Below are 5,806 nucleotides of genomic sequence, written 5' to 3'. Positions count from 1 at the left end.
TCCCGCGCCCCCTCCAATGGAATCTGATTGGGCGCCGATCATGGAGTTCACCGCTGCGGACATCTTTCAACACTCACCTTTCGGCGACATCTTGAGTTCGCTAAAGTATCTCTCGTTATCAGGAGAGCCCTGACCGGACTGCAGTTAGGACGGTTGGGATGCGGATGACGAAGAAATTCAAAGCCCACCCAAGACCCACTTAGTAGCCACTGTCGACGGCTAACCGACATGCTAGACTTCGACTCCGAAGACATCGACGGTATGGATGACGATGTCGGAGATGACCAAGAACCAGCGCCTACCGGGCACTGGAAAGCCACCTCATCATATGACATATACATGGTGGATATCCCAAAAGATGGGAACGGTGGAGGAACAGAGGAGGATGACCCCTCCAAGAAACAGCCCAAACGTCGGCGTCAGCGGCGCCGCTCTAAATCTTGCCAAAGCAAGAATGGAGATTCTGGCACCGGAGATAATAACACCCCAGACAGTGCCGAAGACAACCCCCTGCAGCAAGATTCAGCACAGGAGGACGGAGACCTCAGCCCTCACGAGAGAGTGGCAGACGAAGAGGTAGAGGATGATAACTACATGCCTCCCTCCGGAGACGAGGAAAGCCTCGACGACGACGAATTTCTCGTGCCTGAGGATCCCGCCGAACAAGAGCGTTTTAAACGCAAGCTTATGGCCACGATAAACAGCCTCAAGAAAAAGCAGCAACAGCTTAGAGCTGATCAAGATCTACTAGCCGACAGATGGACTGAAGTCCTTGCGGCCGAAGAGCATGAGCTCGAACGCTCCTCCGAAAGCTACCCCAAACGCAAGCTGCTAGCCCGATTAGAGGAGGAGGCATATAAACCCGCATCACCATAGCATGATACGGCTGACCGGCCACCCCGTGGCCGCGACAGAGAGGCCTCTAGGCCCTCCATTAGAACCGTACCCCGGCATCGCTCGAAAAGCACAAGACCACAGGGGAACGCTCCGGACTTGCGAGACATATTGGAGGATAAGGCAAGACAATCAAGATCGATCTACGGATCGCGGGGGCGCCCCATGATACGTGACGACAACCGTCGCACCGGACACGGCAAGTCCAGCCGGGCCGAACACAGTAGACAAAACTCTTTTGAGCTTCGTCGTGATATAGCCCAATACAGAGGCGCCGCACACCCACTATGCTTCACAGATGAAGTAATGGATCATCAAATCCCCGAAGGGTTTAAACCCGTGAATATTGAATCTTATGATGTCACAACGGACCCAGCGGTCTGGATCGAAGACTATCTCCTTCATATCCACATGGCCCGCGGTGATGATCTCCACGCCATCAAATACCTTCCACTCAAGCTTAAAGGACCAGTTCGGCATTGGCTTAACAGCTTACCAGCAGAATCAATTGGGAGTTGGGAGGACCTGGAAGCCGCATTCCTTGATAACTTCCAGGGCACGTATGTGCGACCACCAGACATTGACGACCTAAGCCACATAATTCAGCAGCCAGACGAATCGGCCAGACAATTCTGGACACGGTTCTTAACTAAGAAAAATCAAATCGTCGACTGTCCGGATGCATAGGCCCTCGCGGCCTTCAAACATAACATCCATGACGAGTGGCTTGCCCGGCACCTGGGGCAGGAAAAGCCGAAATCAGTGGCAGCCCTCACATCACTCATGACCCGCTTCTGCGTGGGAGAAGACAGATGGCTAGCCTGCAGCAACAACCTCAGCAAAAATTCTGGCAGTCCGGATATCAAGGACCACAATGGCAGGTCGCATCGCAACAAGAACAAACGCCGCATTAACAGCGACAATAACAAGGATACGGCAGTCAATGCCGGATTCAGAGGCTCTAAATCCGGTCAGCGGAAAAAGCCATTCAAAAGAACTACTCTGGGTCCGTCCAATTTGGACCGAATACTCGATCGCTCGTGCCAGATACACGACACCCCCGACAAGCCAGCTAACCACACCAACAGGGACTGTTGGGTATTCAAGCAGGCAGGCAAGATAATTGCCGAAAACAACGACAAGGGGCTGCATAGCGATGACGAGGAAGAGACCCGACCGCCGAACAATAGGGGACAGAAGGGTTTCCCCCCACAAGTGCGGACGGTGAACATGATATACGCAACCCACATACCCAAGAGGGAGCGGAAGCGTGCACTTAGGGATGTATACGCGATGGAGCCAGTCGCCCCGAAGTTCAACCCATGGTCCTCTTGCCCGATCACTTTTGATCGAAGGAACCACCCCACCAGCATCCGCCACGGCGGATTCGCCGCATTGGTGCTAGACCCAATCGTCGATGGATTTCACCTCACCAAAGTCCTGATGGACGGCGGCAGCAGCCTGAACCTGCTTTATCAGGATACAGTGCGCAAAATGGGCATAGACCCCTCAAGGATTAAACCCACGAAGACGACCTTTAAAGGCATCATACCAGGTGTAGAGGCCAATTGTACAGGCTCAGTTACACTGGAAGTGGTCTTCGGATCCCCGGATAACTTACAAAGCGAGGAGTTAATCTTTGACATAGTTCCGTTCCGCAGCGGCTATCATGCTCTGCTCGGACGTACCGCGTTTGCAAAGTTCAACGCAGTGCTGCACTATGCATACCTCAAGCTCAAGATGACAGGCCCTCGAGGAGTCATCACGGTCAATGGAAACACTGAATGCTCTCTCCGAACGGAGGAACATACAGCGGCTCTCGCGGCAGAAGTACAGTGCAGCCTCCTAAGGCAATTCTCGAGTCCGGCCGTTAAGCGATCGGACACGGCTAAACGCGCCCGGAGTAACCTACAACAAGACCACCTGGCACGTTCCGAGCACGCGTAGCAGTGCGGCCCCAATCCCAGCCCCTGCAAAATTTCAAGACAGGTCCTTCGCGTACATCATTACGCTCTGGAGATACCATGGGCATGGGGGGAGGGGCACGACCACGATAATCCCAGAATACCGCTTAACCACACCAGGGGCTCTCAAGTGTGTCGTTTTTTTTCTTTCTTTTTTTTCTTATTTTTACCCACAGGACTCCGTTCATCAGAGGCCCTGTCCGGCAGCAGACCTGCCGAACTCACGATGCAACAGCCAGGGAAGGAGAAAGGCTACGATGAATATCCACGTGGTCTCCATTACGAGCATTAAATCTGTTTTATACACCATTCCGCAGCCTACCGCTGGAGGGGGACATGTTTAATAGTCCCATCCCTTGCTTACCGCACCATTTGTATTGTTCTGCATTCACAGCAGTATCTTTTGAATAAACAATGCGGCACCTTTTTGCTTACAATTGCAATTCTTTCTTATACATATGTTCATTTATGACATGTTGCATCCGTACACTTTGGTACGGCTAAATACACCAGGGGCTTATGTTTCCCGCATCATGGTGTGATAAGTCTGAACACTTTCACCAGTGCGGCACCCCGAACTTATAGCATTATATGCATCGGCTCCGAATCATGTCTTGGGTCAATAGTTGGGTTTGCCCGGCTCCCATGTTTTGGTACCTTATGTTCCGTTGTATCGGCTAAGGTAGCACTAGGAGAACCACTGCGATTGTGCCCCAGTTGAGTTGGGTGAGCGCTTCAGTGGAGAAAGCTAAAACTGACCGTCATGATGAGGCGAGAGCCGGCCGCTGTTTGAGAGGTTTTTTGTGAGTCCCTAAAGACTTATGCCGCTTAGAGCGAGGAGCCGGCTTTGTCCGGCCCAGGCGTGGATAGCGCCCCAAATTCGGCCTTCTGAACACTAGGGGCTTCGCTGAAATTTAAAATTATAGAATTCTATGGCTAAGTGAGAGTGTTCAAGCATTATAAGTCTGGTTGCCTTGTTCGTTGTGTTGAGCGCCTCCCTAGATGGACCCAAAAATGGGAACAAGAGTGCTCAAATTTATCCCGAACACCCCAGCACTCGTGGCATGGGGGCTGAAGCCGACGACTTGCCATCTCTCAGATTTGATAAACAGCCGCACAGAAGGTAATATTTTAAATTAACAAGCATTGCTTAGCGCATATGAACAAAGTTTTCAGCGCACAGGATAAGAAAATGCGAGTCTACTCAAATATTACATCTTTGGAGCACTCACCCGCAATAATGCGGGCACCCTTCAGGACACTCTTATAATACATCTCGGGTGTGCGATACTCCTTGCCCAGCGGTGGCGCATCCGTCACAAGTTTCTGAGCATCCATCTTGCCTCAGTGCACCTTAGCGCGGGCAAGGGCCCGACGGGCACCTTCAATGCAGGTGGAGTGCTTGATGACTTCAACCCATGGACACGCATCCACCAGCCGCCGCACCAGGCCGAAGTAGCTCCCAGGCATGGCCTCTTTAGGCCACAGCCGAACTATGAGGCCCTTCATGGCCTATTCGGCCACCTTGTGGAGCTCAAACAGCTACTTCAGCTAGTCGCTAAGGGGCACCGGATGTCCGGCCTCAGCATACTGAGACCAGAAGACCTTCTCCGTCGAGCTCCCCTCCTTGGCCCTATAGAAAGTGGCAACATCGGACACGCTGCGGGGCAGATCTGTGAACGCTCCTGGAGAGCTCCAAATTCGGGTAAGTGACAGGTAATTCACACTCACATGCTTACTCTGCATGAAAAATGCCTTACCCGCTGCTATTTTCTTCAACGCCTCGATTTCCTGGAGGGCCTTGTAGGCTTCGGCCTTAGTGGCTTTGGCACTCTCAAGAGCCGATGCAAGCTCGGACTCTCGAGTCTTCGAGTCGCGCTCCAAACTCTCATGTTTTTCCATGAGAGCCTGGAGCTCTTGCTGTACCTCCGCCAGCCACGCCTCCTGCTTCTCTCGCTCGGTGCACTCCGCGGCCGCATTATGTTCGGCCACGGACATCGCCTCCTTTAGGGTCGCCACCTCGTTCGTGGCCCCTGCAATATCCACGTTATCCTTGTCATTTTTCTTGCAACCAAATCCTTTTCTGTAAGGTAGAATTTTAATAAGGTGTTACTCACCTTCCTTGTCCTCGAGCTGCTTCTTGGCACGGCCGAGTTCGTTCTCGGACCGCTCGAGGTTTTGCTTCAAAGTATTGACCTCCGCAGTCAGTGCGGCAGAGGTCAGCAGCACAGCCTGCAATCCCATAATGACATAATTTTTATGACTCCTGCGTATATCTTTTTAGATCCTCAGTCCAGTTTTTCTTTCCGAACACCGAACCGAGCATCAGGGGCTACTGTCTATGCGGTACTATTTTACACATATCACAATTCTTACCTCAAAGCCTGTTAGAAGGTTGCTGCAGGCTTCGGTCAGCCCGCTCTTGGTGAGCTGAACCTTCTGAATCACCGCACCCATGACGGTGCGGTGTTCCTCTTCAATGGAAGCGCTGTTGAGCGCCTCCAGCAAGCTATCCGGCGCCTCCGGTTGAACGGAGGCCACTAGCGTCACGGTCTTTCCCTTCTTATGAAGGGGACGCCCGCCGGACTCCGGAGCCACTACCGGTTCCGGTGCGGAGTCCGGTGCAAAGTCCGGGAGGTTGCCCTGCGGCACCTCTGGGGCCTCCTCCTCCTGGCGGGTCCCTTCCCGGGATCCCACCTCGGCATCGTCCGCATCATGAGGGGAGGAGGCAGTCGGAAGGGAATCCATATCCGACGCACCCAAGGACCCGCTCGACAAAGCGGGAAGATCCTCCTTGGGCGGACTGCAGGGTTGTATGCGGCATTAGAAAGACTCCATGTGGCGAAAATAAAAATCATGAAGTTATTCGGGAGTCCGGATACTTACGATCTCGCCAGGGGCTTGGCCCTTGGAGGCCAGTCCTCGTCGTCGTCGCTGGCGTGGGCAGA

Source organism: Triticum aestivum, chromosome 2B (genome assembly GCF_018294505.1).
Source record: "Triticum aestivum cultivar Chinese Spring chromosome 2B, IWGSC CS RefSeq v2.1, whole genome shotgun sequence".
Taxonomy (NCBI): domain Eukaryota; kingdom Viridiplantae; phylum Streptophyta; class Magnoliopsida; order Poales; family Poaceae; genus Triticum; species Triticum aestivum.
This window is presented reverse-complemented; position numbering follows the sequence as displayed.